This window comes from Zootoca vivipara, chromosome 4 (assembly GCF_965207765.1).
Source record: "Zootoca vivipara chromosome 4, rZooViv2.hap1.1, whole genome shotgun sequence".
NCBI classification, from domain to species: domain Eukaryota; kingdom Metazoa; phylum Chordata; class Lepidosauria; order Squamata; family Lacertidae; genus Zootoca; species Zootoca vivipara.
Window position 1 is genome coordinate 101,868,157 of NC_142587.1, and position 14,202 is coordinate 101,882,358.

General features: G+C 43.2%; 3 pseudogenes across 1 annotated transcript; 1 reads left to right on the forward strand and 2 right to left on the reverse strand.

The window, feature by feature from the left end:
- Positions 1–4,257: 4,257 nt before the first annotated feature.
- LOC118085589 (olfactory receptor 51H1-like) lies at positions 4,258–6,037 on the forward strand (annotated as a pseudogene). The gene has a single exon (XR_015949811.1). The product of XR_015949811.1 is annotated as an olfactory receptor 51H1-like (transcript).
- Positions 6,038–6,138: 101 nt separating this feature from the next.
- LOC132592046 (olfactory receptor 51H1-like) lies at positions 6,139–8,732 on the reverse strand (annotated as a pseudogene).
- Positions 8,733–9,950: 1,218 nt separating this feature from the next.
- On the reverse strand, positions 9,951–10,909 carry LOC118085025 (olfactory receptor 51H1-like; annotated as a pseudogene).
- Between the last annotated feature and the right edge of the window lie 3,293 nt (positions 10,910–14,202).

Below are 14,202 nucleotides of genomic sequence, written 5' to 3' on the forward strand. Positions count from 1 at the left end.
TTCCCCTGGCAACTGCTGCTGGGATTGCAGAGATCTCCTCCTTGTGGGATTCAGCAGATTTCTGGCAGTTTGGGGGCAGCTGGCCTCCCTGAGGGAGAACTCTTTTCTTATGACTCTTGGCATCATAAAAATCACAGCCAGAATCCCTCAATGTAGCAGCACAGGTAGGCTCCATGTCTTCCATAGAAGCAATCATGTCAGCTTCACAGTTTGGGCCGTGAAGTCAGGTAAGTGCAAAGGATTGCATGAGATACAATGCAGATCAGTTCTTCTTTGGCCAGTTTCTGAGAGGTCCCCATCAATCATCATGCTATGAAATGATTGACCTGGTTTACATTTCTGATTTTATTCCCACATTGGTCTATGGTGGATCTACCTTCTTTAAATTCTGCTTGCTCTTCAGCAAGTATAGCTCATGGTATGTTATATTTTATGGGCTTTTATTTTCAAATGTGTGCTATTTATATATATACTTGGTTGATGGGTGGTTGTAAATAATAATAGTCCAACACCTTTGTGATTATAAGAAGTTAAGAAGAGCCTTTGGCCCATCCACTTAGAATAGTAGAATCACAGAACTGAATAGTTGGAAGGGACCCCGAGGGCCATCTAGTCTAACTCTCTGCAATGCAGGAATCTCAACTAAAGACCCTGTTCTTATGTGGACCAACCAGATGGGAAGTAAAAAAAACGATTCTCAGCAGATTGTATTCAGAGGTACACTGCTTCTGCTGGTGCAGAGAATATAGACATCATGGCTACTTGCCACTGATATCTTCCATGAATTATGAGTCTAATAATAATTATTATCATTATAAACAAAGTGGTTGGCTAACCACCATCTAAGAACAGTAGCTTGGAATTCAAGACCCTGGAATTCTTTTCCTAAACCAAAAATGCTATGTAATTTGGAGAACTGGAAATATATAGTGCAGCCCTGTTAGGAGGGCTTAAAAAAAAGGTGGGGGGAGTATAAGATTTGCATAGCACATGCACATGCTAATTTATATAAATACAGTGGTACCTCTACTTACGAATAACTCTACTTACGAATGTTTCTACTTATCAAAATCCAAACTACTACTACTACTACTACTACTACTACTACTACTCCTCTTCTTCTTCTTCTTCTTCTTCTTCTTCTTCTTCTTCTTCTTCTTCTTCTTCTTCTTCTTCTTCTTCTTCTTCTTCTTCTTCTTCTCTCATACAAAATCACACACACACACACACACACACACACACACACACACTAGCTGGCACCATGTGGGGGGAGTTGCAGAGGAAGTTACAGGCCAAGTCACTCAGCTGCTCTTGGATTTTGCTGCCATGCTTGAAGTAAGATCTAGGAAGGTTTCTAGAACACCACTTGGTCAAACAGTAAGTGATCAGAATCAGCTGTTGGTGCCTGAGGACATAAACAAGACACGTCAAGGGGTTCGGCCAATCACATGAGCTCCTGACCCCTCCTAATCAGGGCTAATAAGATCTAAACAAAGGAGGCTGGCTGGCTGGCTACCAAGCCAGATGGGTGGGGTATGAATAAATAAATAAATAAATAAATAAATAAATTATTATTATTGCAGAGAGGGATCGTCACTTCCCTTGAAGATGATTATTTCTGAAGCTACTACAGCACTGCTTTGACTGATGTGTATTCAATGCGCTTTATTGAATTATTGTAAATAAATTGCTTCATGATTCTATTATTTGTGTATACCAGTCTCGGATCCTTCAGGATGGCCGATGGTTTATAAATGCAAACAAACAAACAAACAAACAAACAAACAAACAAACAAACACTGTTGCCACTTCAATAATAACTTCATCCTTTTGCTGGTGCCCTTATTGTTTGTTGTTTACTCCAATCCAATCCTCCACGATGGGGATGGGACCTCTGGTAAAGAGATTTTGCTTTGTATCCCTTATGCTTCCTGTATCAAAGAGAGAGTCACCCAAGAGACCTCTGGAACATCTCCCCAAGAGTGGGACTCCAGGTCCTTGCATGGGAACCTTGGAGATGCCTTAGCGATGGCTCCTGGGGTTTCAGGTATCTTCATGCACTGTGGTTCAGCAGGATCAGGACAGCTTTCCTCAGGAAATGGGGGGGAACCTGTAAATAGCTCTGACACCGTATAAACTCAACAGCCGAGGCAGGCTCAGCATTCACCAGGGGAGAGATTTCTTCAGGTTCATAGCTGTTGGTGTAAGTGCAAAGGACTTCTTGAGATACAAAGCAGTTGAGTTCCCCCTTCATGAAGGGATGAGATCTACTTCATCCCTTCCAATCTGGCTTCAGGCCTGATTTTGACACCTGAATGGCCTTGATCATCTTGGCTGATGATTCTGATCACGAAAAGGAGTGGAGGGTGACACTATATACTCCTTGCTCTCTGAAGACCATCATGTCCTCCAGGCGTGGTTCTGATGATGCCGTGGTTCTGCTCTTGCAGAGTGGCGTCGGGGTTCTGCTTTGCCCTTTAGCTTTTGGTCTGTGAGATCATGTCTTAGTTTCATGATACTAGTTGCAGGTAGGTAGCCGTGTTGGTCTGATGCAGTCAAAGCAAAATTTAAAAAATCCTTCCAGTAGCAGAAGTGCACACGAAAGCTCATACCTATGACAAACTTAGTTGGTCTCTAAGGTGCTACTGGAAGGAATTTTTTATATATTTTGTTTAGTTTCATGATGTTAGCCGCCCTGAGCCCAGGGAGGGCTGGGTACGAATATTTATTTATTTATCCTAAATTATGCCATCTTCTCTTTCTTGTGATTCTCTCTCTCTCCCTCTCTCTCTCCCTCTCCATTGTGTATTGCTTTCTAACACCCATTGGCCACAATCCAGAGATGGACAATGTGATAATCATCCACGTTGCAAATGCTAAGAGACCACAGGGACCTCTAGGAGGCGCTGCCCTTCAGGAGAGTCTGGAATCTGCAGCTGATGCCAAATTCTGCTGCGTGTGTTATAAGTGGTGCAGCAAGAAGGAATCACATAACACTTATCCTGCGTGAACTTCGTGTTTGTCTATTGCTTCGCGTTTGTCCATTGTGTATTGCTTTCTAACACCCATTGGCCACAATCCAGAGATGGACAATGTGATAATCATCCACGTTGCAAATGCTAAGAGACCACAGGAACCTCTAGGAGGCGCTGCCCTTCAGGAGAGTCTGGAATCTGCAGCTGATGCCAAATTCTGCTGCGTGTGTTATAAGTGGTGCAGCAAGAAGGAATCACATAACACTTATCCTGCGTGAACTTCGTGTTTGTCTATTTTCTACTTGGCCCAATTCAAGCTGTTGACTTTAATGTGCAAAACCCTAAACAACCTGGGACCCAGGTACCCAGTGGAGCGCCTCTCCCCATCTCTGCCAAACCAGGCCCTTTCAGTTATTGCATCAGTGAACATGGCTTGTTATGTGATAATGTGGGGGGGGCAGGGTCTTTTGTAAATAAATAAATATTGTATTGTTTATATGATGTTAGCTGCTCTGAGCCTGGCTCTGGCCAGGGAGGGCGGGTACAAAAAATAATAATATTACGGTATTATTATTATTCTCCGATTTGACACCCTGCACCACTTACAGAATCATAGAATCATAGAGTTGGAAGAGACCACAAGGGCCATCCAGTCCAACCCCCATCCAGTCCAACCCCCTGCCAAGCAGGAAACACCATCAAAGCATTCCTGACATATGCCTGTCAAGCCTCCGCTTAAAGACCTCCAAAGAAGGAGACTCCACCACACTCCTTGGTAGCAAATTCCACTGTCGAACAGCTCTTACTGTCAGGAAGTTCTTCCTAATGTTTAGGTGGAATCTTCTTTCTTGTAGTTTGAATCATTGCCCCCCCCCCAAGTGTAGTACTTTACATTTCTCCTTGTTAAAATTCATCTTGTTTGCCTCACTGAAGAGAGAAAGGCTCTCCCACTTCACAGATGGTTTTCAGGTGGCAGCTCAACGCGCGTCTTCTTCACACAGGCATTTGAGGAATGGTGAGTGAGTATAATTAATTGGGCACCCCTACATCATCGTTTTTACTGGTTTAACGAGTTTTCTCAAATTATTCTAAAAGAGAGGAACAAGCAGATGGCCTCCAGAATTCCATATAAGACATAGCCACCCCAAACAACTCAGAATCTCAACCAGCAAGTCGATGGTAGAGGAAGCAGACCAGAACATTCAGGACTAATTTCTCTCTTTCTTTCTCTTTCCCAAAACTTTATTATAAAGATAAATGAACAAACCGGTAAGGCGTATGGAATAAAACAACCAAAGAAACAAAAACCGCTCCGGCCAAAAAAACAAACTTCACAGCTATTGCCCCATGAAATACATTTTCATGAGAAAACACAATGAATTGGAAGTTACAAGGACTAATCAACATTGACCAGATGGGTTTGGAGGCTCTAATACAAGTTATTCAGTTGGACTAAACTAGGACAGAACCTGTAAAATCATACCAGATTTCCAATATCCATTTGACTTTTATTCCTTAATATCTTTCCATCAAAAGCACCAGGTGAATGATGTCCTCCATCACCAGTTTCAACGAGAGCCTTGTGAGCCACCAAACCTTTGTCCTGATTGGCATCCCTGGGATGCAGGAGAAGAACTCGGGTGGCCTTCCCACTGTTTGTGCTCTACGCTCTGACCCTGCTCGGGAACATCACCATCCTCTATGTCATCAAGATTGACCAAAGCCTCCATGAGCCCATGTACTTCTTCCTTTCCATGCTCGCCTGCTCGGATCTGGGACTTTGCATATCAACCATGCCAACAATGCTTGGGGTCTATTGGTTTGACTCCAGAGAAATCCCATTCAACGCTTGCATCACCCAGATGTTCTTTGTCCATTCATTCCAATGGGCAGAGTCTGGCATTCTTGTGGCAATGGCTTTTGACCGGTTCATTGCCATCCGTGATCCCCTGAGATACAGATCACTTCTCCCAAATTCTGCAATTATAAAAATAGGCTTAGTGGCCTTCTCCAGAGCTTTCTGTCTCTGTTTACCCGCCCCTTCTCTTATTAAACGGCTCCCTTTCTGCAGATCCAATGTCCTTTCTCACTCTTACTGTCTACACCCAGATGTTATGAAGTTAGCCTGTGCAGACACAAGAGTCAATGTTTGGTATGGTTTGATAGCAATTATTTTTAGTTTGGTGTTGGATGTTGTGATCATTTTCATATCGTACATCCTGATACTGAAGACCGTTTTGAGCATTGCCTCGCACAAAGAGCGTTTCAAGACTCTGAACACCTGTGTTGCTCACATCGCTGCCATATTGATTTTCTACGTCCCAATGATTGGCGTCAGTATGTCACATCGATTCGGCAAACACCTTTCCCCCATCGTTCACATGTCGATGGCAAACATTTATATTTCAGTCCCGCCACTTCTCAATCCTGTTGTGTACAGTGTGAAGACCCAGCTGATTCGGAAAAGGATTTTTAAAATTTTGTGTTTAAAGAAAACCAGGGGCTGATATATTTTCCAGAGGGAATTGTGTACCCAAAGGAAAAGAAGGTGGTTTGCAATGAAAACCACAGCCTTAAGAAGTAATAGTATTGGTTTCATGATTTTATTATCCATTAGATTTTTATATCGCTCTTCATCCAAGGGTGACAGGGAGGTTTACAATCACAAAAATACAAAATGAGAACACACACGCAAAACCCAATAACCCCACTTTCACAAACCCATTCAAAAGACCATAGATTGTTTAATTTGCCAAAGGCCGAGGAGAAGAGGAATGTTTTTGCCTGGAGTCTAAAGATGTGCAATGTTCACGACAGTAGAATCTCCCTGGGAAGAACATTCCACAAACAGGGAACCACCACAGAAAAATGTTAGGAATCATTCTGCAAAGAAACAGAAAAGGTGCGTGTAGCTTTAAGAATGTACTGTAAAGAATGTAGCTTTAAGTTCTGTACTGTTTGGCTGCTGTTTGTGCTGAAGGAGCACTTGCAGTTTGAATTTGCCTGCAGAGAGTGAACACCTACTTGCTTTAAGTTTGTTGTAATAAATCCATATTTAAGTCTAGTCTCGCTGCTTCGTGTGGGTTTGTCCTCTGTCCTCTACCACCTGAAAAAGCTGCCACCCAATGAAAAGTCCCGTTCTCATGTTGCCACCCTCCAAACCTCACATGGAGAGGGCACATGAAGAAGAATCTCGGAGGGTGTTCACAAGGTCCAGGTTGCACAAATCGTGGTAGCTCACAACTGGAAGATTCCTCACAATATAAAGATTGACCAACGCTACTAAACCGTTTGGCGGTGTGCTAATTTAGAGAAATTGACACAAAAACTAAGGAAAACCAGAGGACAAGCGATGAAGGACTTGTCTGAGGAAACATGGGGAAGTGTTTCTTGATTATGCAAGTGTAAAGGATAATGCTCCCCCCCAATGTACTCTAGACTATGAATCTTGATTTTTCTATTCACCTCAAAACCCTTGAAAGAAAAGCTTTTTCAAGGGAACTCTGTAAAGTATAAAGGAGAAAGCAAATTAGATTCTTAAATATGTATCATTATCCAGCTGCCTTGCTTTGCTTTCTTTCTAAGTTGTACTTCAGAAAAGTTTAATAAAGAAATAGAATAACAATTAAGAACGATCTGCCATGGACACTGGTATTACTACCATGCTCCAGTGCCTTTGCAGCTGAAGAAAGTTTTTCAGCAAAGGACTTCTCGGGTCCCAGTAGGGTTGCCACCTATTCTTTAAAATATGGGTTTGTTCCATTTGGGGACAAAAATCCCCTGTCCTGTTTGGGATGCCCCTTGTCATCATATTTCTTTCTTTTTAAACAAAAGTTTGTGCATTCTCCCTTACTTGCTTGCATTGCGCAGCCTAGCTGAGTTGAGGCCACCCTCCAAAAGTGGCTGGTTGGTGCTTCAGGATAGCCAATAGAGCTCTCCAGCCATCAGGGCAACAGCCTCTGCTTGAAATAGTCTCCCTCTACCTCTCACTGTGAGTTTAAGGATCTCATGGCTTATTTCCACATCTGGAATGGATTGCCTGGAAGCTGCAAAGGAGGGCTTCTCATATTTAAGGTTCTGTTACTGCCCAGGTGAAGAGTGGTATGCATATATTTACACAACAGCAGCAGCAGCAGCAACAACAACAACAACAACAACCACCTGCTATTTGGCAGAACAGAAGGAGAGCTAAAGGAGCGTTCAGGATTAATCACCCTTCAGTGAATGATTTTGGTGGATTCTAATATAACTTACCCTTTTGGAATCAACTGACAAATTCATTCCTTATTAGAATAAAAAGACAACATTTATAGAATTTGTAAAATCATAGCAGAATCCTTAGTATTCACGTCAGTTTTATGACCTCTGAATATATTTCTACCAAATGTACTTGGGGAACAATGTCCTCCATCAGCAGGTTCAATGAGAGCCTTGTGAGCTCCAGACCTTTGTCCTGATTGGCATCCCTGGGATGTCAGGCTGTTGCCAGCAACTCTCACGGCCGGTTGCCCAGGAACATACGAAGACAAGGAATGTTCTTACTGTCCGCTTTTTATTCAGTATTTACAGAGAGAGGCTTTAGAACCCAGCCTCTTGGATAATGGCATTGCCCCGAGTGAATCTCCACCGCCTCTCTCCCACTTCTTCATTCCTCATCACCTCCTCTACGGGTGCTGACAAGTGCCCTCTGCCTTTGAGCTCTTTCCTCTCCTACTTTCAAGGCTCGCCAGGTTCTGGGAGATGGAGGGTCTGGAATACTTTCTAAAGACACTGTGTCCGTCTGCTGTCAACCCCCCCCCCATGCTTCCCCTTCTCCTCTCCCATTATTTCCCAACTTTCCCCCTCATCTGCCTCTGAGCTGTGACCTCCCTCAAACCCCTGTTGTAATTCTAAACTGTTTTCCTCTTCTCTGAAAGGGTCAGGCTGGAGAGGCAGTCTCCACCATTCCGCTTCTGCCCAGTCCCTGACATCACCCCCCCCTCTCCAGAGAAGTGGGGGGACAGCAACAAAAATGTTGGCCATCAGCATGTGGACAAATCGATGTGCCATACTGGTGCTGATCATTGGCACATAGAAAATCAAGATGGCAGAAATGTGGGCCACACAGGTGTTCAAAGCCTTCAGACACTCTTCATGGGAGGCAATGCTCAAAACAGTCCTCAGAATCAGGACGTGGGATGCAAGAATGCTCACTACATCCAACCCTAAAGAGGAAATAACTACTGTCAAACCATATAAGATGTTGACTCTTGTGATCTGCAAAGGCTAACTTCATGGCATTTGGGTGGAGACAGTAGGAGTGGGAAAGGGATTGGGAAAACAACACAAAGGCCTCTGGACAAGACAACAATGCCTATTTTCACAACTACTGAATTTGGCAGAAGTGATCTATATCTCAGTGGATGATGAATGGCAATCTTGCGATCAACTGCCATTGCCACAAGAATGCCAGGCTCTATGGATGAAGAACATCTGGCTGATGCAGGCATTGAATGGGATTTTTCTGAAGTCAAACCAATACATGCTCAGCTTGTTGGCAAGGTTGACATGGGAGAGGCCCAGTTCTGAGCAGGCAAGCATGGAAAGGAAGCAATTTATCCCATGGTGAATGCGGAGCCTGGCTGTTGAGTTTATACAGTGTCAGAGCTATAGCAGGTTCCCCCCATTTCCAGAGGTCTCCTGTGTGACTCTCTATTTGATACAGGAAGCATAATTGAGACAAAGCAACATCTCTTTACCGAAAGGTCCCATCCCCATCTTGGAGGATTGGGGTAAACAACAAAAAATATGGGCATGATTAAAAGAATGAAGTTATTATCACCAAGGTCCAAAAGTTGTTCACGGATTAAATGGAGCATTTGTTCAAGGAATCAGAAGTGGCAACAGTGGTTGTTTGTTTGTTTGTTTGTTTGTTTGCATGCATTTATAAACCATCTGTCATCCTGAAGGATCTGAGACTGACATACACAAATAATAGAATCATGAAGCAATTGATTTACAATAATTTAATAAAGCGCATTGAATACACATCAGTCAAATCAGTGCTGTAGTAGCTTCAGAAATAATAATCTTCAAGGCAAGTGACGATCCCTCTCTGCAATAATATTATTTATTTATACATACATACCCCACCCATCTGGCTTGGTAGCCAGCCAGCCAACCAACCTCCTTTGTTTAGATCTTATTAGCCCTGATTGGGAAGGATCAGGAGCTCATGTGATTGGCTGAACCCTTTCACGTGTCTTGTTTATGTCCTCAGGCAGCAACAGCTGATTCTGATCACTTACTGTTTGACCAAGTGGTGTTCTAGAAACCTTCCTGGATCTTCCTTCAAGCATGGCAGCAAAATCCAAGGGCAGCCGAGTGACTTGGCCTGTAACTTCCTCTGCAACTTCCCCCACATGGTGCCAGCTATGTTGTGGTGTGTGTGTGATTTTGTGTGTGTCCCCCCCCCCCAGAAAGGCATGTTAAAAAAATATGGCCCCTTCTTTTGAACATATTAAAAGGCTTTGTACTCGCATAACAGTGATATTACTGGCTGTACTGAGTCCCTTTAAATTCATTTGCTTCTTTCTAAAAGGCAGAAATCAGCTCTCCAACAAACCTGATGATGATGATGATGTAAAAATAAATAACATTGTTCAGAAAGACTATCAATGGTCACTAACCACAATGGTGATATTCTACCACTATCAGAGCTGAATGACACTATCCCTCTGGAAGCTGCAGAAAGGGAGAGAGCTGGACTCAGGTCCTGCTTGTGTGTTTCCCCCTAATGGGCATCTGGAGAGCCACTGTGAGAAGAGAATGCTGGACGACATAGGCCATTGGCCACATCTAGGAGGCCCCTCTTGTTCTTATGACAAGTCAGACCAGTTATTGAATATATACGGTACCAATATGGGGTGTATTTGTGTATTCCTAATTACAATAGACTTTCTCACCACATTATGGAATTCGCCTTTGGTAGAAAGATCAAGCCCTAGTTTTCCTTATCTTCAAAATGTTGCATATCCTTTGCCGAATCTGCTGGGTCTTCACACTGTACACAACAGGATTGAGAAGTGGTGGGACTGCAACGTAGATGTTGGCCATCAGCATGTGGACAATGGGAGAAAGGTTCTTCCCGTATCGATGTACTACACTGACACCAATCATTGGGACATAGAAGATCAAGATGGCACAAATGTGGGAGACGCAGGTGTTGAGAGCCTTCAGACACTCTTCCCGGGAAGCAATGCTCAAAACAGTCTTCAGAATCAGGACATACGATGCAAGAATGATGACCACATCCAACCCCAAAGTGCACATGACGAGAATCAAACCATACAAGACGTTGACTCTAGTGTCTGCACAGGCTAACTTCATGGCATCTGGGTGGAGACAGTAGGAGTGGGAAAGGACATTGGATCTTCAGAAAGGGAGCCGTTTAATAATAAAAGGGATTGGGAAGATGACACAGAAAGCTCGGGAAAACACAGCTATGCCTATTTTTGCAATTACTGTGTTTGGGAGAAGTAATCTATATCTCAAAGGCTCAGAGATGGCAATCAAGCGGTCAAAAGCCATTGCCACAAGAATGCCAGATTCTGCCCATTGGAATGAATGGAGAAAAATATCTGGGTGATGCAGGCGTTGAATGGGATTTCCCCTGAGTCAAACCAATAAACCCCCAGCATTGTTGGCATGGTTGAAATGGAAAGGCCCAGATCCGAGCAGGCAAGCATGCAAAGGAAGAAGTACATGGGCTCATGGAGGCTTTGGTCAATCTTGATGACATAGAGGATCGTGATGTTCCCGAGCAGAGTCAGGGCGTAGAGCACAAACAGTGGGAAGGCCATCCAAAAGTTCTTCTCCTGCATCCCTGGGATGCCAATCAGGACAAAGGTTTGGTGGCTCACCAGGGTCTCATTGGAGCTCATGATGGAGGACATCGTTCCCCATGTGCATTTGGTGGAAAGATATTGAGGAATCATAAAAGTTATTTGAATACTAAAAATCCTTGTGCTGTTTTACAGTTTCTGCAGTGGTGATATTGTCATTCTGAACAGAGATAAATATCTGAGTTTATGTTCAACTGGAAAAGTTAAATTAGAACCCCATAACTCATTCACTCAGTGCTCCATCTACTTCGGGTAAATAACGCTCCAACCTTTGCATGAGTATTAACCCCCATCTCTCTTTTAAGTCTACCCAATGTCAGTTTAAGCATCTCTTGTGTAAGTTGTGAGTCCCAGAAACAAAATTTTGCAGTTGAAAGGAGATCTGATGAACTTCTTCCACCAGTGGGTTTGACAAAAGAGCATTGGCATCATTTGTAGTAGCTACAATTCTGAACAGGGACCTGAGAAGTCCTTTGGTGGAAAGCTTTCTTCAGCCACAAAGGTTTTGTCTGTCTCCTGCAGTTGAACGTGATATCAGTCTACATGGCAGGTCTTTTGTGAAGGTCACTTGGAGCAATGTCTGTTCATTGTACTGCATTTTGTCAGAAACATTCCAGCATTCAGTTTTCCATCAGGATCTAGCATTGTGAGACAGGGAAACTTTCTTTACACCCTGCATAATTTTAAACACCTTCATCATGTCCCCTCCCCATGCTCTCCTCTTTCCTAAACTAAAATGTCCCAAATACCCATTCCTTTCAGAACATTAAGTGGCAATCTGAGAAAAAAATTCATTCCAATTAAACAAATATAGTAACATATTAAATTCATTTCACAACAGTGAAATAAAAAGGCTGTCTAACACCCCACACACACAATATAGACCCCCAAAGAGTCAAGACACAGACCTTGTATCATTCTGTCATTTTCAGAATTCTTACTACGTGTTAAGCGTGGCAATCAGCATATGTGAGACACTTCAGTGCAGGATCTTATCTCGTTGGATCCCCAGGAATCATTGAAGAAAAACGGCATGTTTACAGAAATAGTCCGTTTCCAATCTATGACCGACTAGCATAAATCTGTCCTCACCAGCTATGAAAACCTCGTCCGAACTCATAAGCTCCTCTGCTTTGTGGAGTAGCAAAATGATACAGTGAGCTGTTCACTTAATCAAATTTACTACCCGCCACAAAAATATATTACACTTCAATATTTGCAGGTTTCAAAGTCCTGTTCTGTCCATGGTATTGTATTTTATTTTGTCAGAAACCTTCCAACATTCACTTTCCCATCAGGTTCTAGTATTGTGACAGAGGGAGAAGAACTTCTTGCACTGTGCATAATTCTGTACAGTACCATTGTGTCTCCTGCCCTTGGTCTTACTTTTCCCTAAGCTAAAATGTCCCAATTGTCATATCCTTCCCTCCAGCCCTTCAACCTTTTGGTCTACAATCTCCCTTTAAGGTGCTGCAACCAGAACCAGATTGTTTTGTTATCCATGTCATTCCTATGTAAAAGATATTAGCTCTGCCATTTCATAACATCATGACTGAAGGTCTACCTGTCGTTGATCAAAGAAAAACTCATCTGCCTTGTTTCTCAAGGAATCCTTTGAACTTACCTGACTTTATGGCACAAACAGTGAAACCGGTATGGTTTCCCCCCCACTGTCAATGCTGAACCCGACTCTGCTGTTCCAATAATTATTCAGCATGTGCTTTTTATGGTGTCGGAATTGTAGCAAAAATGTTTTCCCTTAGGGAGAGAATCTACTGAAAAATCGCTTTGGAGATAAGGTTTGCTTCAAGTATGGAGAAAGTGCAAAAGGGGATTGGGCATTTTATGGGATGGTATAGATTAACACTGAGTGGACCTAGAGTTTGTTCCCGCAGAGCTGTTTTTATATTATCCATGCTTAAAATGCATGCGCTCTGTCATTTTATGACTGATAAAGACCTATCTGAAGTCAATTGAAATGTTTATATTCAAAAGAGGTCTCTGCACTTAATGGACTCTAAGGCATGAGCTCTGGAGGCAACATGATTTTCTTGACAGTAAGCACTGAGGGATTCTGCCTATGCTTTTTATTGTGTTCCACTTAGGGTTAAAACTAGTGCTATTTAGCTAGAAAAAGAGGTGGTGGAACTCACATATCTTGTTCTCTTATACTGGCAATGGCGCCCACTGTGTTCCAGCTGAACAGAAGGCCTGGTTAAAACCTTCTGTGCTTCCCCTCTAGGAGGGAGGCTGCCCCAAAACAGCTGGAAAACACTGGAATCCCAGGGGAATGAAATATGTGAAATCGCAGTAGCAATTGTTAGAAAATCTCTAAGGATCCCTCCGCAACGACTCTCGGAGGGATGCTCTGGAGATCTTGTGTTGTGCTCTTACATGACAACAGATGAGTAAGATGTGAGCGTTTTTTAAAAGTAATTTTATACTATTTTATTATTAAAATATTAAATAATATTATTAATATTCAATATTGATATTGATACATGACCCGGAAGCTGTCTGCGGACAAACGCCGGCTCCCTCGGCCTATAGAGCGAGATGAGCGCCGCAACCCCAGAGTCGGACACGACTGGACCTGATGGTCAGGGGTCCTTTACGTTTATTATTTTATTATTATTTATTATTAATTTTGTACTGTTGTATTATTAAATGCCACCCCAATCTCTGAGCAGTGAGAGCCTTCAAGGGACCCAGACCTGTTTCCTTGGAATGAGTAACAGCAGAGTCTACAGCATCTTGAGCATATATCAACACACATAGGTAACCTGAGCATAGGATGACAGGGCTCCCTAAATTAACACCCCAACAGATCTTGATTCTATTGCTCTGTGTCCAGCTTCTCCACCTGCTCTTTGCTCAGCTCTCTCAACCACACACTGTCCTATTGTTCCATCCACCCAGCAGTTAAGTGAGGTTGGGGGGACCCACTCATTTGCCCTATGGCACTGAGCAACCTCTTTTGTTATGCTTAAGTGTCAGCCAATAGAATCCTCTATCAGCTTTTAACACTTATAGGGTATAGTTTGTTTTCTGCTGTTCTGGAAGGTAAAGGTAAAGGGACCCCTGACCATTAGGTCCAGTCGCAGACGACTCTGGGGTTGCGGTGCTCATCTCACTTTATTGGCCAAGGGAGCCAGTGTACAGCTTCCAGGTCATGTGGCCAGCATGACAAAGCCGCTTCTGGCGAACCAGAGCAGCTCACGGAAACAACATTAACCTTCCTGCTGGAGCGGTACCTATTTATCTACTTGCACTTTGACGTGCCTTCAAACTGCTAGGTTGGCAGGAGCTGGGACTGAGCAATGGGAGCTCACCCCGTCATGGGG